The following is a 27,550-nucleotide window of genomic DNA, read 5'->3' as shown; positions in this document are numbered from 1 at the left end:
GTACAATTTCATTACCACATTGCGATGTTTGGCTAACCTTAACAGATTCTCTAATACAGAGGTTCTCCTAGCCGAACTAACAACCTACAAAACATTTTCTTGAAATATTGAAATTGTACATCCTAACGTTTAAGGGCCAACGGCAAGGTCGTAACCGGTGTCAAGATCCCTAACCAGAAATACCCCCCCCCACTTGGGAGGGGCGACAGCACTGAGGCGTACCTCAAGTGCAACTACCAATTTCCCTTGACTTGACGGGGGCCCCAATAAACTCGACGCCACTTAAAGGTCGTTCGAGGACTCGTGTGAGTATCTAGAAGGTAGCGTAGACCTCCCCCCAAACCCCACACAACTTACCACATCTGCCGTCGCAGACGTCACTGGCCCCGGGAAATTCCCCAGGAGGGGGCTGTAACCCCTCCTACACAGGAAGGGGCCTTGACCGCCTTTCCTTTCCTTCCGGCGGCCCATCCTTAGAAGGGACCGCCTCCCCGTTGAGGGGCCAAAGGCCACCTCTCCCGAGCGCTCCCATCCGTGTTGGGTGACGCCCACTCATAGGGATCTTCCAATTACTGCTCACCGATCATGACCTTACCGCCACAGGCCGGATAGTTGACCGGCTATCCGGACCCCCCAAAAAGCTCCTACCTAAAGGTCATGCTTTAACGTTTTTTAACCATGCTAAGAAGTCTCCTATGAGTAACTCATTCCCCACCCGAGACAAATGCAGACCATCCCCCGAATACATACTGTCATCATCAATACAGCCATGCGGAATAGAATGCAATGTCCCGGAACGGAACAACCTACTCACTTTGTTATTAAGCTTTCTAACAGAATGGTTCAAAGCAGGAATAGAAATAGCCCCCCGCCACACCTTTCGTGGGATCATATGGGACCACACAATTGTGCACCCCGGAACTCTCCTCGCCAACCAACTTACAGTGGAAAGCATTGCCTCCAGGAGAAGTCGTCTACCGGTGGTGACCAAATCATTGCCCCCTAAATGTACTATGACTATAGACGGCGGTGACCTCGTCCGCCCTAACAAATCCTCAAAATATGCTTGAAACTGGTCAATACAGAGACCGCCTCTTCCGTAGAAGGACACCCTGTACCCGTATTCCCCAGCTACGTGAATCATGTCACCTGCTTTGAATACGTCCGCGGCACGCCTCACGTATGAGTGGCCCACGACCCACACCTCCTTTTCCACAGCCGGTGATGTCTGACCGCTGGCCCGGTGTTGGGTCGACTGCATAGTCCGCCCCGCCTCGTAGGCTTGCGCAACTGAAAACCAAACAAAAACAAGAGGCGTGAGTACATCATTACAGCTTTACAACATGTGCAACCGCACATACCTCTTATAACAATTGGAGGACCAACGCCCCACTCGTTTCACTTGTTCAACATTAAGACCCCTGGCTGTAGCTTCCGTAGCAGCCCCTATCCGAAAGGAATGGGTCCCAAACTCGCCCGGGTTCAAGCCCGCAGCGGCAATTGACATCGCAAGCACCCGCTGAAACTGAAATTTCGTCAGTGGGGTGGCGTCCGCGTGTCTCAACAAGGTCCCCCCCCATAGTGCCACCCTTCGTGCTAGGTAATCTTCTAAACACTTTACCGGACACATGGAGGACCCGGGAATCCTGCGTATGATTATGCAGTCACCCATCCCGTCTTGATCGGTCTTGGACCTGACAAAGGAGATAGTCATTTCCTCTCCTCTGATCTGAACGTGTTCTCGGCACAAACCCCCTGCCACATCCTGTTTGTTCCTTGCCACCAGTTCGCTTACCCGCATCGCCCCGTGAAATGCTAGCGTAAAAGCGGCTCAGAACAATACCGCCTCGAACTGAGATGAACATGTGGCAGGGAGTGTAGCCAACAACTGGGCCAACCTATCCAAACCTATCGGGCGCCTCTCATCTACTCTGCGACCCTCAAGGCGTTGCCACCCACGCAGCGCTTTCTGTACAACGAAAGACGCTGTCGGGTCCTGGATACTATGGGCCCTGGCAACAAAGGAAATAGCAGCACGATGCCTCTGGGCCGTAGCCACCGATTTCCCAGCCCTACGTAAGGACATCAGAAAATTCACTACCCATTCCTCATGGCCCCAAAGCCTCTCTCTATCAGTCCCCAAAAAGGCTAAATAGGACCGAAACGCCCCTTCATATGCCTTCCTCGTCCTTGGTGCTAGACTCTCTCCCACGAGGTGACGAAGTTCGGGGCACCGAGAGACCAGAGAGCTTCGGGAAAGGGTGCCGGCTCTGGGTCCGCTGAGGGAAGGAAACCCGAGAAAGCCTGCATATGAAAACGAGACAGTGCATCAGCCGCCTGATTCATTACCCCTGGGACATGTTTTGCTCTGAATAGCACATTCAGTTGCATACACAGTAAAACAATTTCTTTGAGCAGTCTTAAAATCAGTTTACATCGTGCTGCCTGACTATTGATGCACTCGACCACGGTCATATTGTCAGACCAAAATATCACAGAGTGATCTTTGAACCCTTCTGGCCAGGTTCTCAGGGCCACCAAAATGGGGAAAAGTTCCAGGAAAGCAATATTACTTGTCAGACCATTGTCATGCCACCATGTCGGCCACCTTTGTGCCGACCATTTTGTGCCGAAGATGGCACCAAAACCTATGCTACCTGCTGAATCTGTCCATAGCCCCAGCTCTTCAGAGGACACGGCTGGTTTGTTCCAGATGACTCGACCATTAAAGTCCGCCAGAAATGCTAACCAAATACGCACGTCCTGGCGGACCTCAGCCGATAGTCTCGTGCGATGATGGCCCTCCTTTAGGCCGACCATAGCTTGGGCAATTGAACGAGAAAAGGGGCGGGCCATCGGTATAACTCTCAGGGCAAAATTCAACTGTCCCACCAACTGCTGTAATTGATGCAGCGTAACTTTAGATCCATTTAGACACACTTGCAGGGCTGCCCTGAACTTCCACACTTTGTCAGTTGGCAAACGAAAACAACCCTCTCTGGAGTCTAACTCGATCCCCAGAAACTCGAGGCAAGTCGCAGGACCCACCGTCTTACCTGGTGCCAATGGCACACCAAACTGCTTCATCAATACACAAAATTCGGCCAAGGCCCGGCCACATTCGAGATCCCTGGCTGCCCCAAGGAACAGAAAATCATCAAGGTAATGCATTACATGTTGGAAACCCGTCTTCTTTGTGAAGACCCATTGTAGAAAACTGCTGAATTTCTCGAAATAGGCACAAGATATAGAGCACCCCATCGGCATACACCTATCCATGTAATAATAACCCTGAAACATGAAACCTAGGAGACGCTGGTCGTCTGGGTGTACCGGGAGCAACCGGAACGCTGACTCGATATCTGACTTCGCCATCAGCGCCCCGGGCCCCAGGCGATTCAAAATGGCTATGGCCTCATCGAAGGATGCGTACCGCACCGAACACACTTCCGGATCTATTGCATCGTTTACAGAAAGACCACGTGGAGCTGACAAATTATGAATCAGTCGGAACTCACCTGGGTCCTTCTTGGGGACCACCCCTAAAGGAGAACAAACAAAATCCTGTACCGGGGGTATACTAAACGGGCCGGCGACCCGACCTCGAGTAACCTCTTTCCGGATCTTATCCTGAACCACGGTCGTATGCTGCAGGACGGAAAGTTGATTTTTACACTTCTCCACACCCTGAAAGTCCCCTACCGGGATGCGGAAACCATACGAAAATCCATTCCGCAGCACCCCAGCAGAAGTACGATCCGGGTATTCACTGAGCCAGGGAATCATCGCCAAGGTATCAATCGGGGTAGGTAAAGGCGCCCCTCGGACTACGTTAGACCTGTTTGGCGCCTCCTCTCCCCCCGTTATCACCCGTTTTGGCTCTGCACGTGGACTCAGGATGGGACGACCCGCACCCACTACATTCATGTTTAAACTTACACGACCCCTGGGGCCTGGTACATTTACCTCTGTTGAAATTGAAGCAGAACCCCCTTTTTCCTGTATTGCCGGCAGGTCTCGAGTAATCGTCGGTACTCGTACCTGACCGAAAGGGCGTCCCCACATATTGGCGGGAGGATTCGCCAACATTACTTCCTACCAATGGCATTTTCAACATACCTGTCTCCTTCATTTTATCCCATGTCAAAGAATCATAACAATCCCAGGTTAAGCTTTTATTATGCTCTTTTGCCTTTCTAAAAAGATTATCATAGCAGAACCAATGGTTACCCTGGTGTGATGTCGAGTACCCCATGATTCGTGACTGATAGGTCGGCAACTCGGAAAGCAACTCGGGCCTACGTTCCCCCAAGATCGACGTAAAAATTCCCCATGCATTGCCCCAATTGCCGATAGTCTCATTTACCTTAAAGGCGGCCACTTTTGCCCGCCAAACACTCGGATGCATAAGATCTTTCTGACCCTTAACATGCTCCACCTCATAATGATCAACAAGCAACGAGAAGATGTTCAAATATTCCCCCGCCCAAATCTTCTCCTTAATTGCCAAAGGCACATGTTGACCCAACCTTTCTCTACGAGAGGGTGCTGACTCATCCCTCGCAATCGGCAATGGCCGCTTACCTGCACCGGACGCTGCATCTGCGGTCGCAATCGTCCCTTGTGGCTTGTCGACTACTGCAGCCGGCGCGGACACCTTGGCTGCATCCCGTTTCTCGCGCAATTGTTTCATCAGCGCCTGGGCCTCGGCAGCCGTGGCGCCCTCACTACTGTCGCCCAACCACGCTGCAAGTTGTGCTGCCAGCTCGGGCAGCATATCCTCCTTGGACACCGGGGTGACCACCACAGGAATCGGATTCCCCTCCGCCGGTACTGGGGTTGGCGCTTCGAGCGGGGTACAGGGAACCGGGGCGTCTCCCCCAGCTGGTCCCCTCCTTGGCCTCTTGGCTCTTCCTCCTGGAGCTGCTCCAGCCGACGGACGCTCCGGCCCCCCTTCCCCGTCTCTCTCCGCCACCCGCTTCTTCAGCTCAGTCATCTCCTTCATGAGAACCCGAACCATCTGTTCGGTCGTCATTCTCTTCCCGCCTTTCTTGAGCATTTCTCCGACAGAGTATCTGTAAGACAAAAGAAAGATTACAACGCTCAAAATTGGCTCTTCGTTCCGTCTCGAGCTCACGTGCAGCGAGGGGGTGCAGCTTCAGAGCACAGGAACAAGAGGATGTCTTCTGGTCTTGCGTCCCTTTTTATCCGTCTTCAGGGCGGGCGTAAACCCGCCCCTGCCTGCCCCGAGGGCGTGGCCAGCCGCGTCAGTGTCTAGGCCAGCCCACTCTAGGGCGGGAAAGAGCGCGCCCCGGCTACGCCGCTTCGGGCATACCAGCCGAGACGCGCCTCCCGCCCAAAATGGCTTTCCGGGGGGATCGAGGCACTCTGCCATACGTTCGGGGGGACCGAGTGGTCGCCCCTTTCCAAAAGTCATCCAAAGAAAATCAAAAGGCGTCAAATCCAAAAAAGTGCAGGCAAATGTCAACCTGAGGAGTTATTCTGATAAAAATCATCATTTTCAGAAGGTCTATGCTGCTTGCTAGTAGATTTCTTGTGCAGAATTGCAATTTTGGTAATTTCGCGAGTGCGAGATTGTTGCTGCCCGCCGCACCTACATGTTCGCAATTGCGAACTTACACCGCAAAGAAAAAAAATCTGCTGCGTGCGAATTTGCGGATTTTGCGGGAAATTTGCGAATCTTGCGGATTGCGAATTTACCGAAAATCCGCAAAATCCGCGAGCGTAACGGATTTTCCGCCCATGCTTAGTCATGCCATTGTCGATGACCGCCAATGCATTTTCTAGGTTGACCCTGTCAATTTCAAGCAATCTCTCTACAGCCTCCTGCTGACAGATTTTCCATACTTTGTTGTAAATAGTGTATAATAAGCATGTTTGATGTGGTTTCTGGGGGCCCAACAAAAAAACCCTAACATCCATGCCATCTGAGAGTAAGAACAAGTGTTGTTTCACCTGGAACAGTGTTGAGGTTTTTAGCCACTCTAGGCATAATTTCCCAATACTGTAAGATATCACTACCCGAGCTGTGAAATAAAGGAATCAGATTAGTGAGCATATTTTTCCTTGCTGGTGTAGGTGCAAGCTTATAATAATAAGTTGTTGAGTCTGAAGTGTCAAATCCAGAAAAGTATGCAAACTTCTGTGCAAACGTTTGTGAACTACCTTTTGGTGGTGTTGGGCAATGTTCACAATTAAGATAAGTGAAAGCATTACTTACTTTGTGCAAGATGTGATGACCATGGTGTTGATAACAATACTTGGTGTCAAAATCAGATGTATCATCATACAACTCATTACTTAAAAATTCTGCAGATTGTTCTAAATCAGAGAACATATTATTTACAGTTTCAAAGTCCCAATCATCAGAGAAAGTACTGGAGGTGATGATATCATTCAAAGAAATGTTAAGCAAGTGTGGTATTCCTTCTGGAATGGGAACTGCTGTGAAGTTCACAAGGGACAGGTCACTTTGGTCACAGTGAGATGATGCATGTGGTTTCAGGACCAAGTTCACATGTTGTACTGCGGAGTGTTCTGGGAGATAATGTCCATTCAGGAGCGGGAGACAGAAACTAGCGGTGACTCGGGTTGACTCAGATTCAGAGAGAAAAAGCTGTCAACTTCGATGAAGCAGATAGACATTGTTCGTTTGGTAGCTCAGCAGGTTTTGTAGAACTGGCAGATGATTCCTTTTGAGACATATTCACATAGATATCGGTATTAGGCCGAATTGAGATCTGTGTTTTCATTTGTGTTTTGTTGCTGTTCAATTTCTAAAGGCACGTGTTCCATTCCATTGTTTGTAGTCAGTCAGTTAGTCAAAGATTCTTTATTCAAACACTAAAAGACATAAAAGCACACAAATAAAACACTAAAAAATACAATAACGTCTTGGGCTATGTGTAATGACAGATAGGAACAAAACTAATTATTAAAAACAAATAAAAAATGCCATTCTAAGTATAAAATTCATCAAATAAAGTGTAAAAGTGACAGAGCATTGGAAGGGTAAACAAGCTACATAATCATGCCATATCATGTACAAAAATGGGCCCATATATTTCCCAGCGAGCATTAGACTGATACAGCCTAGCTACACCATAAGCGCCTTATTCCAAAGTCTTTAGGGCCCCGTAAAGAAACTTGCCACACCAAAACCGACCATAGTGGAGGAAAGCATTTGTAAATATAATAAGGCCTTACTTGGAGAAATTGGCCAGATCTAAGGAGCAGGAGAATATTTTTTTATGCTGGAGGTCATAAAATTCACAAAAGAATGCACAATGTAAAGTGTCCTGGTAAGAAAAATTGTCACATGGACATAACTTTGAATTTAAAAGCACCAGGCTTCATGTAGACTTTAGGAAAGGCTTATAACCAATGTATAAGGCTCAATCTGAATCGTGTTAGCACAGAGTGGTGGTAATTGTTGATGACCAGTGACAGATACGGCTGCATCTGTGTACTCAACTCAGTATGATTTGTTTCTCACAGTTGGCTTAGCTAGTTCCTTGCCCTCCCTTACCCCCTGCTGCCTGGCCAGAAACAAATGTTTGATATTCCCATTATCTAATGGGCGTAACAATCTGGGCTTTGTATACAGGTCAGAGTAGCCTAGCCTAACCTGGGGATATGTAGACCCCTCTCAAGTGCAGCGCAATCAATATCACAAGTTGGTTTAAGGTGATGGTGGTGCAGGACCAGATTCCCATCAAGCGCAGTAAGGGCACAACAGCATTAAGATCAGAGATATATCCTATGCCAAGCTCCTCATGCAACATAAAGACTGGAGTCAAGGGGGGACCAGCGAGGATCCCCACACATCACAGTCTTAAGTGGCCATAGGGATACATTTTTCTCTATACACCTTTAACATGGCAGATATGGGGTTTGTCCCTAGTCTTTTTGAAAAATCCATGGTTGCCCCCACTGCCCTTGCCAAAACATTCTTCTTATGTTTTCATTGAGCAAACCTAAGTCCCCCGCTCTTCAAACAGCACACCAAAGTAAGGGAAGGGTTGAAACTTGTGTTAGTTCTACCCCCCCACTAAAGAACATGCACCTATCAGCCTTCTGAGTACCAATCGTCATGGTGTGAGATGTAGAAAAATTAGTTGCAAAATCGAGTAAATCCATAAAATCGATTAAAGCAGTTAAACGTTTTTGAAGACCTACGGCAGTCCTAAATAGCAACACTGCATCGTCTGCATATAAAAGATAGGGAATCAGTTTAGAGCCAGCTCTCGGGATGTCTTTACTGCTAGCTGAGAGAAGTCCCCTAACCTGTCAATGTAAAGCGTTAACAGCAAGGGGCCAGAGTACACCCCTGCCGGACCCCTCTCTTGACTTCCCAGGAAGCTGACACGCCACCAACCTCATTGTATCTCACCGCTGCAGTGGTGTTATTATGGGGGAAATGTAAAAAAGCCACCAAATCTGCACCCATACACAGATCCAAAAGAATCTACCGCAGTTTGGATCTTTTAACACGGTCTAACGCCGATGTTAAGTCCATAAATGCCATATGTAAGGATCTCTTCTTCGCTATTGTGTATTTCCAAACCACCAGGTGCAGGTTATTACTTTGGTCTAACGTCCCTTTACCTTGCCTTAAACCATACTGCAGGTCAGAAATTACATACAAATTCTCTAACCAAGAGGTTAAGCGGTCCAAAATCACTTTGCTTATAATTTTAGCGGACTAATCTAAAAGAGAAATAGGTCTATGACAGGAAGGATCGTCCCTCAAACACTTTTTAAAAATAAGTAGCCTAACGGGGGAGGGGGTCCACACAGACAGTCCATATTTATAAAAAAAAATCTGTATTAATATCCTGGCCCAGGCCAGAGGGTCAGACTTATACAGATCAGAAGGAACCCTATCTGGACCCTGTGCCTTACCCTGGCTGTGGCAGGATAGCTTTGTGTACCTCATCTATGCTGAATTGCAACAGCACGCTAGTTGAGCCGAGGTCCCATCACGCGTCAGACCCTCCTAGGTCATCAGCACTATACATCCCTTCCAAGTGGTGGATCCATCTCTCTGCAGCTATAGTACAATCTGTTCTCAAATTTGCTGAATAAGAAAAAAAAGGGGCTAGTGACCACTGCCTAGAACTTTGTGATATCTGACAATATACTTGCCTTCCCAAGAACCTCCCAAGCCTGTTCCCTTATGAGCTTCTTTCTCTATTGGATTGCAAGTTTATAGACCCTACAGCAAAGCCTAACCACAACCTCGTCCCTTGGGATTTGTTTTAGTACCAGCATTAAGTTACTGTGAGCCTTGGAACAGGTACCGTCAAACCGCCTTTCTCTTTGGCCCCTTTAAACCTCCTCCTAATAGTTAGGCTATCGGCTATCTGCATGGTTCATTTGTCAAAACATCTATAACAGTTCTATCCTGCGTTCTCGTATGCAAACAGACTGAGGCCTCGCCTGTGCACTCTGCGTACAAGTTGTCAAGGAAGGTCTCCAGTATCAGCAGGGATGCGCCACTTATTGTGCGCCATGCCTCCGCCACCATTGATGCGCTGCATTTACAATGTGGCGCACCAATGGGCAAAAGCGGCACATTGCTGGAGTTGCATCACAAGCGCGACACAGCTCCAGCAATGCTCTGGGGTGGCACTATCTTGTTAATGCTGCATCAATCCTCATGCCTGCTTCAAGCAGGCGCAGAGTTTTGACGCAGCATGGGCCCTAAAGTGACTGAGTGAAATCTTGTTGTTTTCACTCAGCCACTTTTATGATGCGTTCCTCTACCAGAACCCCTCCCCCTGTGCAGGAACGCCTCTTTCTGGTGCAGGGCTTTACAACGTGACGCATCTCCCAGATGCGTCACGTTGTAAGTACCCCGCACCATGGCGCTGCGTCACAAAAGTGACACAACAGAGGTGTAAAAGGGGCGCAAGGGTTTGTAAATCTGCCCCTGGGTCTTTTGTACTAATGACAGAATTTAGAATGCTCCTGCCCTCTCCTCTATGTGAATCGGAGGAGTAAACCAATTCAAGCATTAATGGATTGTGGTTGATGTGGCTGTTCCAGGAAACACTCGGCTTATGGACTGCATATACTAAAGGTACAGAGACCATGATAAAATCAATAGTGCTGGCGCAGCCCTTCCTTATATAGTTGGGAACAGGAACATTCACTCCTTTTTGTTCTAGGCAGGGCAGATCATTGGCTACAAGGAGCTCTTCTAAGTGATTATCTGATTATGTGTGCTAATAGTGGACTGCCAGTGGCAACCTCTGTTGCTGCCGTACTGCTGCGTACTGCCGAGACCCCGGGACCCCAACGTGATGTGAGACGTGAGAGTCAGAGCGCGAGAAGCGCCGGGCTGCTGGAGCTGAGCGGTGGGCCGTTGTGAATCACGGCATATGCATATGCCGAACGCCGAGTGAACGCCGAGTGAATAAAATCGCTAAAGAAAGAAGAAAGCGTGAGGAACGAGAGGAGTTAGGAGCATGGTGACCGGCGCCTGTGGGACCCGTGTGTCCTGGCAGAGTCCTCGCCCCCGCCCTCACGGAGCATAGAGCCTGGAGACCTGGGCTAAAAGCCGGGTTGCAATGAATGGCAGAACTAGTCCCGGTAAAGCCAAATATATTGAACTAATAACTATAAAATCGGCCATAGTCCAGCGAGTGTAATTGGAAAACCCCCCTCCTCCCCCCCTCTTGGGGTCTAATTGTGCTGCGGAGGTAGAGAGGGGTTGAGGACGCCGGTGGAAGTTGTTGGTCGGATAAGAGATAGTTAAGGGTGTAGACTCCTTGGCTACAGCAGAAATAAGGAGAAACCTTTTCTGGCTATACCCTCGTTAAACCCTCATGTGAGTTAAAACTGAGGGTGTGGAGGTAGAAAACCTCCACACCCTTACTCGACCTTAGCGCCGCGTTTGACACAGTCTCCCTTGAGTCCTGCTGAGGCTCCCTACCAGCTCTGCATCAGGTGCCTTACGGCGCCTTCACTGGCTACCCATGCCACAAAGGATTCAATTTAAAGCTCTATTTCTTTCGTTCAAGACTCTAAAGCTGTCTCCCCCTGAGATCCTGTCAAATCTGCTAGTTCCCTATGTCCCTACTCTCCAACTACGCTCGTCAAAGCTATCTCTTGCAGCCGTCCCCCCGTGTGAAACGCCTCAGAGTGGGGGACAAGTCATTTTGTTATCTGGCCGCTGGACTATGGAATTCTCTTACTGTTCAGATCCAGCGTTTAGATTGCCTACTGTCCTTCCGCAAGGCTATCAAGACCTACCTATTCCATATGATCTAGCCCTTGCTTTCCATTGTCACTGCTGCAAGAGCCGGGACGTCACTTCATTGAGACAGCTGTGCACCATATAAACTTACCTAACAATAACAATATTATAAATACAGTAATTTCAGGCGCCACAGAATACAGGAGCACCTGCCCTCCTATTAGGGATAATATGGTAATGTTTGTTTCTGCAAGCATGAAGCGAGGGCCTCCACTGTGGACTCACCCCTATCGGAAATTCTGTTACCGTGCATCCCAGGTAGGTGCAGCGGGGGCACTCACACAGCAACCAGTAGGGGGAAGACCTCCCTGGATCTCCTGTAGTTAGAGGGAAAACAAGGGAAAACAGTGCAGCTTTCCTCGAGCATATGGTGCTGCGGCTAGTCCCACAGTGCAGCCTTTATTCAGAAACTGGAGCAGCCAAACCTCCTCGGACAGCGGGGAGACCTCTCACCATTGTTGGTAACTCCTTCACTTCGTAGAGTTGAATCTCCAAATGTTAATATTCGTTCTGTCTGAAGTTCCTAAATGGTAGCAAGAGGAGGTCATCGGCTACCCAGGAGCCCACACTGCCTACTATTCTGTATCAGCCACATAGTGTGGTTTGATCAACTCAATTAAGACAATCTCTTTTCTTTCTTTCTGACAACAGGCTGAATATGTACTTTTCTTGTTCTTTCAGCAGCCAGGACAGGTATAAGCGCTCTGTAAGGTGGTACAAATTCTTTTTTGTCCAAATATTTTATCTGGCTTGGTGTCCGATCTTCGGGACCCAGGCATGTCTTGCTGAAACAGCTTTCACTTCCCCAATAGTGGTGCGTTTTACTTGGACATTGCTTTGATGTCAAATGCTTTTTTATCTGATCCGCCACTGTGGTGCCCCAATCGAGATCAGGTATAGGCCTGGGCAGTAAATTACGTTCCGCTCCTGGAATTTGCAGAATTTGGGTGATTTTGCATTCTTCAGAGAACTAGGGATTGCCAAAAATCCTGCGATCCGCGGCTTCAAGGAATTTTTTGCTTGTTCGCCTTTCAAAATGCGTGTTCGTGAGATATTTCCCCCCGAGCACGCAAACAGCATTCCACAAACAGGAAAAAAGCAACGCGAATGGGCAGAACAAACAATTCCATGTGTTCGCGGAGACCATTTCGCCGAGCTTTGCAAAGCCCGACTACGCAAATTCCGCCCACCCCTAGTCGGGTACCCACAATCTAGCCCCCAACAAGACTTCCTATTGAGTGCGGCCTCCTTGGGAGCTTCTTAGCATGGTATTAAGTGCCCTCTGGACCCCATGTAGGTGATGGACCCAACGGCCACCCGAGCATAATAACCACGCTGTTAAGGATTGCTTTAAGTCCTGGTTTTTTCCTCTCCAGAATCAAATTTCCCGTGGATTCCTATGGAGAGGAGAACAGCAAAACCATACCCAAATTTCCAATGGCTTCTTTGTAAGTCCGAGAGTTGAACGCAGGGGCACGGTCAGAATGTAATGTGCCAATTGCGTATGTCCCCATAAGGACTCGCAAATTCTTAATAACAGTTAGAGCATCAGAGGAGCACTGGGGATAAATCCATAATATTTTAGAGCATGAATCCACTGCCACAAAGATGTACTAGTAAGCCACCTCAGATTGTAAGGGGCCGCAGTGGTCCAAATAGACACATGCAAGAGGTCTGTCTGAAATAAGTAATGGTGTTTGTGGTAGACATGCTACGGTGGACCCCTAATCTGATAACAGATGTCACACTTAAGGGCAAAACCTTTGGTCTGTTTAGTGAGACCTGGCCACCAATATCAGTGTTTCAGTAGTAGAACTGTAGCAGTAATACCTTACTATGCTGAACCCTGACCCTCGTGTGCAGCTAGAATTACACCTAATCTGCGATCCATGTTTGGTATTAATCTATCCCACACTCCTGGAATTTGAGCATACGGTATGTTTTGAGCATCTAACTTGTATGAGTACATCAGTGGAAAACCTTTTGGCAAGGCTGAGCTGTTGTTGCGCATAGCATTCACAACCATCATTATCTGTCTGTCTATACTCGTGCTAGAATGAGTGTTTTAGGCAATGGCAGCAGTTCTCACTGTCACCTTGGAGGCTACCTCAGCCAGTAAATTCCCTTCAACGTGCACGCCAACAGACTGATGACTCAATGTGTGAATTACATAAGCCAGTTACAAATCTTTTTTTCAGTTCTACACCTGTTCCTAAAGCACCTTTTGCTATACTGTGCAAACTTTGGAATCTCTAAACCCATTCTGGCACAAATAGTGAAGATATTTTGTTGTATGACCGGACACAGCAAAATGAATCACACACAATAGGGGGCCGATTATGATCGCGGACGGACTTGCGTCCGTCCGCGATCATTGAGGAGGAGGGGACGTCCGCATGGGCTGCGGAGTCCCCTCCTGTGCGATTAGGATGTGACCGCCACCCTGGTGGTCACATCCTCTATTTTTAACATTGCCGCGGGTGCAGCTTCAAGCTGCACCCGCGGCAATGTTAAAAATGCACGCATTGCATTTGCATGCAGAAAGAGGCAGGCACTGCGCGGTGCCTGCCGCTTTCTGCATGCAAATGCAGGGGGGTACCATAGGTACCCCCCATGTGCACCCCCCACCCCACCTTCACCTAGGGGGCCCGCAACGGGCCCCCTAGGTGAAGATCGGTATGCTTTTCCACGGCGGAAAACCCGCCGCGGAAAAGCACTTTTAAAATCCCATCCTGATATGGCGGACGGTGTCTGAGAGACACCGTCACCATATCAGAGCTTTTCCGCCGCGGTTGTAAGCCAGCCGCGGCGGAAAAGCTGCGGACGGAAACCAGGACCCACCAGCCATCCTAATGTGGCGGTGGGTCCTTGGTCAGTCCGTTGCGGTTTTTCCGCATCCTCGGGGCCGGCGGTGGCTTCCGCCGGCCCCGAGGATGCGGAAAAACCGCAATCCTAATGACCCCCTAAGTGTGGGGAATTCCCATCCTCATTTTTTAATGCCAGTATCAGGGCTATTAGTTATGCCAACTGTTCCATTTGTAGCCGTCAAAGGCGAACCCAGAATTATAATGTTCACCCTTCTTCAAATGGTCCAATAACACAACATCCGTCAAATACATTTCATCAACATAGGACAATGCCTCCTTATCACAATTTTTAAGAAACTCTGATACTCTTGCTGGGAACAACCCAGGTGTATTCCTGTAACCTTGGGGCAGTCTACAGAATTGGTTCTGAGAGCCGAGGGGCGAAAAAATGCAGTCAAATATCTGCTTTCAGGCAGTATATTCTGGCAAAAAAATCCATTTGAGATATCTAGTGTTGTTTTGTATTTCTTATGCACAATGTTATTCATTAATGCAGCACTTTGTGCATTTTGTACTGCTAATGCTTTTGTGCATGTGTTCAAATGCCTGTAGTCTAAAACTTAACGGTACGAATTGTTGAGTTTTATTACGGGAAACAAAGTGTTGTTCATGGAAGCGGTGCAATTTTTAATAACACCTAGATATTCAAGTTGATCTTAGATCTCCCTGACTTCCTTTTTCACATCATATTTTATTGGGTACTACCTCTGCGGTGTAGGAGTAGTTTTTACTGGGATTTCATGGTGAGGTGACCTCATCCCACCCTACATTATTGCGGTATATGCAGGAGCTTGTGCTGCTGCCCATTCCTGCGCATATGCCTATTTAAGTGATTCTGGAATGAGGTCAGAGAAGGCTGGTAATATTACTGCTTCTCGTTTTGGGGGATCCATAACAAATTCAGGTGACCAATCTTTTTCAGCCACAAGAATATCATATCTATATGTCAGGTTTTCCAAAAGAGACCTTTCACTTTTCTTTGTATGTCTCCCTCCATTTGGAGTTTTGGAGTGGTATTTCGTATAACTGATGTGGGCCACTTACCCTAGTATCAGGTGTTCCCACCGTGATACGTTCATTCAACGGGGCTGTCACCAAATATTCCATCAGGTTCTGGTGAGCTCTTGTTACTTCTGCTGCGCTGTCTAGCATCGTCAGAACCCATTCCCCATTCAGTAGTTGAGTCCTCAGAAGCCTGGGCATTTCTTATTTTAAGGCCAGCTACCTTCTTCTTTTAAATTGAGGTTTACTTTTGGGTTTATCTTCTTGTTTGATAAAGTAGTCTGAGGTGTGTCTCTTGGCTTGACTCACTCTTCTGATCTGTGTTCTGACCCTCCTTCCCTCTCTGAGTTTTTGAATTAACCCTGAATGGAACGACAGGACATGTATCAGTCTCCTGATACCTGCCAGGCTTTTTAATATTGTCATGGTTTCTAAGGTTATATTTCCTGACAGAGGGCTCCTGTTGAGGAGACCCACCCCATGATTGTGACGCAGTCTGCTGTTTCTGTGATTGTTTATTACCCATTTCTTTTTAGAAGAATTGGGTGCTTGCTTGGAGTTACCCATTAATTGTGGTCTCACGGGTATAGCTCCCAAATTACCTCTACCTAGCGAAGTATAGGTCTCTTCGATAATTTTATGTAATTCAGACTCCTGTTGTACAGGAGAACATTCCCTAAGGCGTTGGCGTACAGCCACTGCTACTGCCGCCCCTTTTATGTTGGCTAAAATAATTGTTGATACCGGGCCAAAATTGCCTATCAGTTTCATCCCTAATTCCAGGGCAGGTTCTGCCCCGTACTCATTCTGTATTGTTTCAATACTTGCTATTGAGGGGGTACCATGCAATCTGGTATAAATGGCAGCGAAAACTGTACCCCAAGTGTTACAATCCTCTATCGGGGAGCTGTCCCCATTGCCAAGAAGATTGTCAGTATTCTGTGTTTTTCTTGCGGGTCAGTGTGTGGAAACACTGCCTCAAGCTGTGCTATTTTCTGTGCTATCCAGAATGACATTTGTTCATGTTTAGTGGGCATTCTTCCCATAATCACGTTCAGCATTTTTGGGTTGATTTTAGTTGAAGTCCCTTTTAGTTGACCAGTTTGAGTGACCCTTGTAGGTTGAAGTGTGGGTGTTTGCCTTACGAACTGTGTAAGATTTCTCTATAGCTTTATTATTTCTTTGTGAAGTGGACGTCAGTGTGCTGCTGGCAACATGTCAATCTTTGGATGTGGTGTGTAAGCAGTTAGGATTGACCAAGTCACTCTGTCTCTGCTGAGTGGACCGAGTCTCACTTTTTCTGTGATATGTGGGAGGGCGCCTTTAAAGCAATTTATGTGTTATTGGTAAGTTAACAGAACTTCTGTGTCCAAGTATGGAGAGTATTCATCTGGTATTTTATCCTGAGTGTAAGAATGAAATGTATGTGTATGTGCATCTGCTGGTGGCAAATGAACCCAAGAATTGAACAACTCTGTTCTGTATGCCTCATGTGCCTCAATCACAAAGGTAATTGTCCCATCTAATGATGAGAGACCAAAATCTGCTAGTTTCATTGTAAGTGTATTTCTGCAATTTTCTGAAATGCATATAGCACCTTCCTGCTCAGCTTCCTCCCTTCTAGCACTACTAGTACCACTCGTGGCACTATCACCTGTTTCTGCCCTTTGAGACATTATCGGTAGAAGTTCTATGGAAAATGAGATAAGGTTTTGCACAATGTATGGAACTATGGGGCATATTACCAAGCAATAGCGATAATTATCGCTATTGCTTGGTTAGAGACAAAAATTTACTGCTGAGCTGCGGCGATTTTTATCGCAGATAAACCTTGGTATTACCAAGGTTTATCGCAAATGCGATAAAAATCGGCCGCAATGCATGAATATCGCTGAAAAGTCAGCGATATTCATGCATTACGAGCTAATGCTCTTAGACATGTTATCCACCTCCCATTGGATAACATGGCTAAGAACTGCTCAGGGCAGGTGTTAGCTTTTGGAGATATTTGCGCTAAGCACGAATATCTCCAAAAGTTGGTAATAGGAGATAGCCATTTTAGCGACTGTTTCCAGTCGCTAACATCTTGGCACGCCCACTTTGCATGTCATTAGTGATAAATATCACTGACATGCAAAGTGGGGCCCAAGATGGTCGCTATCTCCTACTAACTGTCGCTAACTGGTGTTAGTGACAGCTAGGTAATAGGGAGATAATTTTATCTCTGCTTTCTTGGCTTTTAAAGCAAAAAAAGCAGAGAAAAACCCCCTTGATAATACGCCCCTATAATCCTTCAAGCTTGAGTAGACCTTTAGATAATACCTAGGGCAACTACTCAGCTGTCGGGGATTTTCCCTTCCCACTCCAGACTGCTCTGGTTAATTGTGAATAGGAGGCTCTGAGAAAGCACACAGAACTACTCAGATTTTAATGTTAAATAAGAACCAAACCGAAGTTGGCGGTGCCATGTTGTGTAGCTCCTATAAATCTATGTAGGATCTGCGTGTTTAGACAACATAAACTAAGGGATTGGTGTCCAGACTGATTCCAGACATCCCCACATGATACATTAGACTGTACTCCAGCTAGCTCACAGTGCCACTGTAAGTCCCACAACCTTACTGAGGATCAGAAAGTTTCTGGAAACTATTGAAAATGACAACCCTGAGCCCTCGGGGATTGTGGATAAGTACTTTTTACTTAGACACTTGGGCTCACCTGGTCTCAATGTGATACCCAGAAAAAACAGTGGGAACATTTTCAATAAGCATTTATTGAACCAGCATAATTCTTGTACAAAATACGTCTGCTGCAACAACCATTAGACAGAAATAGATATATATGATTACAATCACAAAAGTAGGAAATGAAAGGTCGAGTTCTCCCATGGTGCTAAAAAGCGAATATATGCAGGCATTTAGATACATGGCAGTAATCATGAGCGCTCCTACTATGGAAACCCTAGATAAGTTTACCGAAGTGTACAGAGCATGTAGGTAGGTGTGAAGCCAAGAATACCCCTGGCAAAGGGCCAACCCCATTACCTGATGGGAGAAGATGAAGGACCCCGTCTTAGTCTTGAGTTGGACACCCCACGAGGGATGTCAGACCACTGTGTGCTGGGGTGTCTGCGTGCGGGGACTTCAGCATCTCGTGTCAGCATGGAAGCTTCTCCTCTGGATTGCCCAGCAAAGAGGTGGTACTTATATACCCAAAAAGGTATGCTTAGGGGTTCTACCTAGATGTGTCATGGTACTGTGGGCCTGTCATCCAAGAATGACGATAGCGGTGACTTTTATACAGAGCTATTATGCAGAGGATGGTAATCCTGCTGTGATACTAAGAACGCTCATGCACAATAAACGAGGCTAGATTTCAAAGAAAACCACACCACATTTATTTGGCACCTAACTAGGTAAAAGGTCTGTGCCAGAGCGGTTTGTAGAGCAAGGTAGGACAAATGTAGGTAAAAGGTTGTACAGCTACCTTGGCCTATATTGGGGTACATTGGGGCTCATAACAATGCAGGAGGTCACATTGGAAGCTTTGATCAGCAATGAAGCTACTACTCTCATCTGGGAATAGATAGTAATGAAGTATCTCTTCTACCTGCTACATCAACAATTACTGTACAAACTACTTGTACAGAAACATAGATTTTCATTAGTAAACCTGACACAGATGAGTCAACTCCAATTTATACACAGCTGCCAAAAATAGATCAAACCGGCTCTGGATGCTTTATCAACTATGATGACTTCTCTTCAGATTCATTTGAGCCACCTCTACTTCTCTGAGGTAGAGTGTCTACTTTTGGCTGAAGAAGACGTACTTTGTTACTCTTTGGCTATACTTGGAGATCACAATTTCATTAATTTTCCTGGCCCTTTGGATTGATTTTGTGACAGTCTTTTTCTTCTGAATGGACACTAGCTTCCTGAATGCTCTGCTGTATAATTGGTGAACTTGGTTTTAACACCCCATTCTTCATCACAAGAAGTGCGAAGATTGGATTATGGTATCATATGATATATTTGGTCCAACTGAACTTTTTCAAATACCATATGTATTGTGCATGTATTTAAATGACATTATCACCCTTAGCGCTATCTCTGATGATTGGGACATCTGAATGAAATGCTAGAGGATCTAGAGTATTCCACAGTTTTTTTTATCTCTGATGATATGTATGATGGCAAGACTAATTATGATGAAATGTTGTGTTATCATCATTATGGTTACCACTTCTCACATAAAGTGAATTCTTCACATGCAGTATTTAATTGCACACAATGGGAACACTGCTCTACACCACCATGGGGTAGCTTAAGTTTGCATATTTCTATAGTCATAATCCAGCTGACCCAGGGTCTTAATATTACAGGCTCACACCATTACTAGCAAAAATAGATATTCTCATTGATACAAAACTGATATATTCTGCATCTTTTCTTACCCAGTTGCTCACAAAAGGGTTTGACTTTTGGAGATACACTGTTGATTTAAAGTCCATTTGGGGAACTAAATATTGCCAGGTTCAGGAAAACAAGGCATTATTTAGAGCATGCCATATACCACAACAACTGATTTTCTTGATCAAAACTGTGCAGTCTCAACCTGGCTAAGATAAAAGATAAAAATACACCAAACAATCCCACATTTACAGGTTTTGGAAACTGGAAATGGCTCACAGAGGAAATATTATACCACATGCTTTGCAACGGTTCATAATTCTTTGGAGACCAATCAAGGGGGATGGTTAGTGTGACAGTTAGATACTAACGGAAGTCATGCACATTTCCTGGGTGACATCAAAGAGTTTAAGATCAGCAGGCCCGAACAACACTTACGTGCAGAGACAACACTCTGGGTGGTAACAATTTACAGTGTTCGGAAGTTGTGACTTGATTGGCTAAAAACCTCAACATTGTCCCAGGGGAAACAACACTTGCCCCTTCTTTCTGATCACATGGGGCTACAGGACTTTTTAGTAGGTTCTCAAAACAACATCAAAAGTGCTTTTTGTATGCAATATACAATGAAGTGCGGAAAGTTTCCCATCAGGAGGCTGCTGAGAGACTGCGGGAAACTGACATGACAAATTTAGAAATAGCTCTAGCAGTGGTTGGTAATGGTATGACCACATTATCCACTAGAATATACTCTCTGGGTAACATAATGTTGTTTGCAATAGACATCATACAGAATGACATGTCCTCTTTACAACATGGGCAGTCACAGCTTAGATCGATAATGTTACTGAGCTGGACTCTTCAGACACTTTGTGGAGGTCGCATACCATAATGGCACCATAATGCCACTAGTTTGGTTTTACCTTGCCATCAGCAGCAGTCGGCACAGGTGAACGCGGTGGGTGGGGTGGGATGGGGCAAGTCAATAGACGATGCAATAGGTATAATTAAATAAATAAATAATACCTATTCTGTTGTCTGCCGGCTTTCCCCCTTGCCACACCCTGCCTGCACCACCGCACTTACCTGTGCCGGCTGCCACTGCTCGCCATCTAATCTAATCAAAAAAATTATGGATTTAGGCCCAGATCTCTGTACTGGGGTGAATGTATGACATTGTTATGCATTCTGTCCATCAACTGTTGTTTTTGCATCTAATGAAACAACAAACAATCATGGCAGTTGAAGTGAAATGTCCATTTCACAAAACAGAGTTTGGAGGCCAGGTTTGTACTGGCTGAAAATTCACTATTGACCCCAAAAGGCAATGTGAACTGAAATAGCAAATGTACAGTACAGGATCAAAGCATCAAACCTACACCTCAATGCAATGACAGTGCTATGTAGCATTTCAGACAGCTATGCAAAAATAAAATGGGTCTTATGCACAAAAGTCGAAGCCAGTGTAAATGACTTGCAAATGGAAATCAAAAATAACAAGGCCAAATTTAGTGCAAAAGAGGTTACTATATATTCTTAGTGGCAGCTTGCACAGCACCTCCTCTTTCAAAAATACAAAGTAAATAGAAACCACAAAACCTCCTTAGAATTGTTGTTTACAGCAACAAAGACATTTTGAAAAGTGCAGAAAACTGCATAAAAGAAGTCAATTGTGCACTATGACAGTCCCAGTGCAATAAAGTGTGAACCACACTACATGGGACATAATGAATTTAAGTTTTTCACAACGGGCATTTCCACAGTGTTAAGTGTTGCCACATTAGCTTAATACCATGAGAGGCACATGGTCTTGCGGTCCATTTTGTAATGAGGAACACATGAATTGTATTTCTTGTGCACATGCAATCTGAACGATGAGTAGACTTGTTCTCTTGGCTGCATGAACTCCTCAAAAATGAACAAATAGGAGGACATGTGACTATGCAGGTGCAACATACTTTCAATGAGTAGGGGCAAACAACATCTCAAGAGGAGTACAGCCCCTGTGCCACCTTTGAAGTGGCAGACATTAAGTGCCACTCATGAGGAGACACTGAGGCCACAGGGGCTACAGCTTTCTCACTCTTTGTGCATTCAGACATTCCATCCATGTGGGGAGGCCAATTTTTACCCCTCAGGGAAGTCAACAGTGCTAATGCTTACAAGGAAGACAGGGCAGTAGTCCAGTCAAGTCAAAAAATCTTTATTCGGTTTTTCAAACAGAAACAACCATAAAAGCACAATATCACTTAATAAATAATACAATAGAACTTGATGTACAAGCGTTAAAAGAACAACCCGAATATTAAAACCCATGTTAAAAAGTAACAATCACATTTAGGAGAATATAAAAGTAACAACGATACTAGACGATTAACCCTCCAAGCTATTTCAGAATTTTAAAGCGGATTTAAAAAAAACAGTCACAAATAGTGTACATTCAGAATTTAACAGTTGCAAATAACAAAGGGCTGGTCTGACCTGGGCGAAGTTCAGTTTTTTTAAAAGGGGCTTTAGATAAAACCTTCGAGGTAATTCATAAAAAGGACAGATGAATAAAAAGTGCACCAAATCCTCCTGAGACTCATTGTCGCAGCCGCAGGGAGGTAGCACTTGGCCTCGGTGAAAACCTCTTGGAACTGTTAACAAAAGATGATAATAGCCCAGTCTGAACCTAGTGAGCAAATACCGATCGAAGCCCAACATGGGCCAAGATAGATAAGGCTCCATTTTAGGTGTAGTTTTCAATATAACATACTTTCAGATGCTGGGTTTATTCAATTCCACCTCTTCGCGATGCATATGTTTTGATAGGGACAAAGTTTTCCTCACAAACTCTACGTCAGTGCACATGATTGAATCAGGATTTTAAAAAAGTTCTGGACGTCCTATACCAGAAAAACAACCTTTCAAATATTTTAGCCACAGGATTTTGAGCAAATTGTCCATAGATAGAGCAGCCGCAGGGTGGGACACTTGATGGTGCTTCGCATGCAGAGAGCTGGTGGAAGATGATGTGATCCTCTGCCACTGAGATTTTGAGGTATGGGCCCGCGCTGCTATGTTATATTGAAAACTACACCTCAAATGGAGCCTTATCTATCTTGGCCCATGTTGGTGGTTTAAGGTCAGATCTTTATTTAACCAGCATTTTAACCAGTAGATCAGTGGCCGTAGTGCTAGGGTGTCACTTATAAAAGGGATACCAGTTTCTTCATGCACTATTAAGTTGGGAGTCCCCTTCGGAACCCCCAAAATCTGTTTCAGGAAGTTATTCTCTGCAACCACGATATCATTAGCAGCCATGTACCCCAGAGTTCGCTACCATAACTTCCTATTGCTACACTCTTTCCCTGATAAAGCTTTAATTGTGCGGCAATAGGTCTTTTACCCATTTTCCTGGCAAAATTAAAAATAGCAGCGTTAGACCGAGTTATCTCCCCCCTTTTCCTTTGGAGTAATGCTCCCCATTTTAGCTGATCGTCAAACAGAACTCCCAAATATGAGAATGTTCTGGTAATGGGGACCTTCTCCTCATTAACTCTAAATGTAACCGGCTTCTTGTTACGCTGACCCACCTGCATTACAAAGGATTTTGTGTTATTATAGATAAGTTGCGGGCTTTCATGAAGCTGTAAAAAGCATTCAACAGGGTTTGAAGACCTCTCGCGGTCCTAGCCAAAAGAACTGCGGCATCCGCGTATAGTAAAGCAGGCACGCCCTTGCGGCCAATATAGGGATAGTCCGCACCAGTATTTAATAAGAATTCCTCCAAGTTGTTAATGTATAAATTAAAAAGAAAGGGGCCAGAATACAGCCCTGCCTAACACCCCAAAGGACACAAAAATCCCTAGACACTCTAAGGTCCTGCGAATACCTCACATTAGCCTTAGTATCCTGATGCAGATCCTGCAGGAAGTTAACCAGGTTAGACTCCACCCCTATGGCGCCCATGGCCTCCCAGAGCTTTTCCCGATTGACGCAATCAAATGCAGAGGAGAGGTCCATGAACGCCTTGTGGATGGTGCCCTGCCGGGCCAAAGTGTACTTCCCTAAGATCATTTGTGCAGGTTCCATATCCAAGATAACAAAAACCACAGTCCTCGTGGAGAATGAAGATACAGACACGGTCCTCAGGTTTGTGCAAAGGTTTATTTTCGGTGTTTAGGCGTCACGACGCGTTTCGGTCCCTCCTTGGACCTTGATCACATGACACAGTGTAATCAATCACATGGGTTTAAATGCTGGTTAGAATTGATGACATCAGCATAGTACCATAGACATAGAAAAGTTTTTTCAAGGAATAGTGACTTTAAAACATCGCAGTTAAAGTACATTATGTCAATATCAGAGGTACATAAACAACCCAAGTTTAAAAAGAGAATATAAAGTGCAATGGTGAAATAGAGCAAGGACAAAAATCTTTGAATCGTCCTGACTGAAAAGTGCTTGTGCGAGTGCAAAAGTGGACAGGTTTTAAAATATCTAGGATGCGCTGCGATGTTAAGCAGGAGTTTACACAATTTTGAGCCCAAAATTGGTTGCATGTAACACGCATTATTAATCACATGAGTAATGGTGTAAATACCAGATTGTAATAGTTTCAAGCGTGCAAAGCACAAGTGTATCAGATTTAAAACTATCGGTATAAATACCTTACCATGCTAGAAAATGCACTATGTTACAGAACTTAAAGTTATTCAAATTATATAGGAGAAAGTTGTGTCTAATTATAGACATATGGAGCCCCAATAAAACAAGTCAGAAGAGACATAATTGACAGTTTCAATTTCATGGCTGGAACTGCAGAACCCATCGATCTTGGTTCATAATATGCCCATATTGTGCCATTTGTATCCAAATGATAAAGAACCTCATGTTGTAAGTTATACTCATTATTTCATAGAGAAACTGCTCACAAATATCGGTTGCATATACAATTATATACACTGTTTATATGTTGTGATGTATGCTGGTTGTTTGAATAAATAGCTTAAAATGCAAGTATCAAAATTATATCCCAAATATCAAATCAGATTTAAATATTGATAAAATGTGAGTAATAAATAGGATAAAACAGCATACATTACTGTGCAGTCAAATTATATCATGGGTTATTGGATTACCACGGATACATAGACACAAAGAGCACTTGGATAGGGTTCCGGTGGTTTTCAGTGCAAGAAACAATAAAAATAACCATAAAGAAATTAGACCCGGAAGTATTCAGTTGAGATATATTTATAGGCATGTTGACAGATCCTCAGTCATATTAAGACCCGTGGGCTGTTTGGTATTCAATTCGAGGATATATCTCGTTTCTAATTGACGCAATTTTTCCTCGCGATTCCCACCCCTTCTGCTAGCTGGTACTGAGTCAATGACAAAGAAGCTGAGTTCCCGGCTGTTGGAATTATGCATGGTCTTAAAATGCCTGGCCACCGGGTATGTGTTATCTTGGTTGGTTATGGCCCTAAGGTGTTGTAAAATACGTTTGTGTACTGGGAGTTTAGTACTTCCCACGTACATAAGTTTGCAAGGGCAAGATAACACATATACTGCAAACTCTGTTTTGCAGGTCTACAGTTGTTTTAATTTGTGTTTTTGGTGATCAAATGGCGAGGTATAAAATCTCATGTTGGTGCCTTGTTTACATGCCTTGCATACTTTGCAGTTATAAAATCCACTGTGGGTTTTCAGCCAATCTGTGGACTCTATCACTTCTGGGCTGGTCTTGATAAGTTCATCCCTCATAGAACGGCCTCTACTGTAGGTAATAGATGGGCGGATCGGCAGAGTACCACCGATAACCGGGTCACACAGTACTAAAGGCCAGTGTTTGCTGATGATGGACTCAATCTTTTTGTGCTGTTGACTATATTGTAGTATAATTCTAAAGGGAGTACCCCTATTAGACGTTTTACCTACATTCATTTGAGCACCATCAGAACTGCTAGAGACTACCTGCATATTGGTTCCTGTCTGTAAAAGGGATGACCGTTCTTTGGCCATGGATTTGGTAATGGCTATTTCAATAAGTTTGTCACTGTAACCTCTTTCCCTGAATCTTAAAGCACTTTCTGTTTGTGCCTTAAGTAAGTCTTCCTCTCTGCTGTGAATACGTCTCAGCCTCAGCATTTCCCCATAGGGGATGCTGGCTATCAGATGACGTATGTGGGAGCTTGAGGCATGTAATGTTGAGTTCCCTGCTGTGGCTTTCCTGTGAAGTCTGGTCTCTATACTGTTGTGTTGAATATATACTTCAGTGTCCAGAAATGTTATAGACTTAGCATTTATGTCTGCGGTGAAATGTAAATTCAGTTCATTGTTGTTAAGACAATCCACAAATTCATTAGCTTTTTGTACATCACCGTTCCAAACAATAAAAAGATCATCAATAAATCTATACCATGCCACAATGTGGTCTGCCATGATCTCCCGGTGCTCTACCATAAGAACCAGCTCCTCCCACCAGCCCATGTGGAGACACGCGTAGCTGGGGGAGAAGCTGGATCCCATGGCGACACCCCTAAGTTGCTTGAACAAGAGATTGTTAAACATAAAAATGTTATTGTTCAGACAGAACTCTACCATTTCAAGTATCATTTTCTTATGTTGTGCCATATTACTCATAGATTTACCAAGGTAATATTCCAAAGCTCTTAGGCCATCAGTGTGCTTGATACTTGTATACAGGGAACTAACATCAAGTGCCATAAGCAAGTACCCTGGTTCCCATTTCAAGTCTTTCAATTTCCTCAGAAAGTCACTAGTATCGCCAATATATGATGGTAAAGCTTTGACGTGTGCCTGTAAAAAATAATCTACATATTGAGAAACGTTCTCAAGGCAACTCTTTCTTGCGGAAATTATTGGGCGCCCTGGGGGATTGTTAGGGTCTTTGTGCAGTTTTGGTAAGAAGTAGATTGTAGGAACCACAGGGAAGGGATTATGAAGGAATTTGTATTCTTGATTTGTAATTAGTCCTTCAAATTTCCAGTGTGAAAGTTTTTTGGCAATTGTTTCATACATCTTTTTTAGATCTGTAGCATTGCATCTATTGTAGCAGTTCCTGTCATGCAATTGATGGAAAGCCTCTTTAGTATACATTTCTTTACTCAACAGGACGATGTTTCCCCCTTTGTCAGAGGGTCTAATCACAATTTTATTATTCTTTTTTAATTTTGCCATAAGGGAAAAGTATTCCATCCTCTCCTTATTATATCTTTTTCTTGTTTTTTTGTTTGTTTCCACATTCAAAGATTTAAGTTGTTCAGTGACCTGATCGTGAAATAGATCTATTGAATCTTTCAACATAATTGGATTAAACGTGGATTTAGGTCGAAATTTCGTTAGGGGACCTCCGGTATCCATAACTCTCTCAGTATTTGTTTCATTTATAGTACTCAAATCCACACCCTCCCCTTGGGTGTTTGTTGAATTACCATCCCACAGCTCTTGGATCTCATGTTGTAGACCACCTTCCATTTGAGTACTTGTCTGGGAGGTGGACATATCTTCCCTTGTGGTGGTATAGTTATTGCGGTCACTTTTTTTGTTTTGAATATGGTATTTTTGTAATTTGAGTTTTCTTGTGCTTTTAAATATATCAAGTCTTGTTTTCGCGTAGTTAAAGTTGTTAGCAGGGCAATACGTCAATCCCAAACTGAGAATATTTTTCTCCTTTTCATTCAGTGGAGTTTGTGAGAGGTTTACAATCGTTTTATTGACACAGTCCACAGTATTTATTGCTGTTTGTTTTTCCCTCTCCAATTTCCTTTTTTCCTGTAGTTTGGTTTTGTTGCGTTTTGCTTTCCGTCGTTGCTTGCGTTTCCAGTTTTTGACTGATCGTAATTTACTCTGTTCGTCCGCGGTCTTAGTGTTGCTTTTCTGGCTTCGCATAAAAAAGCCAGCTCCTCATCAAAAGTGCCAACAGGGTCTGAAACAGCAATATTTTCCCTTGATTCGGGGTCACTTTCTGCCCC

Source organism: Lissotriton vulgaris, chromosome 2_1 (genome assembly GCF_964263255.1).
Source record: "Lissotriton vulgaris chromosome 2_1, aLisVul1.2, whole genome shotgun sequence".
NCBI lineage: Eukaryota > Metazoa > Chordata > Amphibia > Caudata > Salamandridae > Lissotriton > Lissotriton vulgaris.
Note: the sequence above shows the minus strand (reverse complement) of the source record.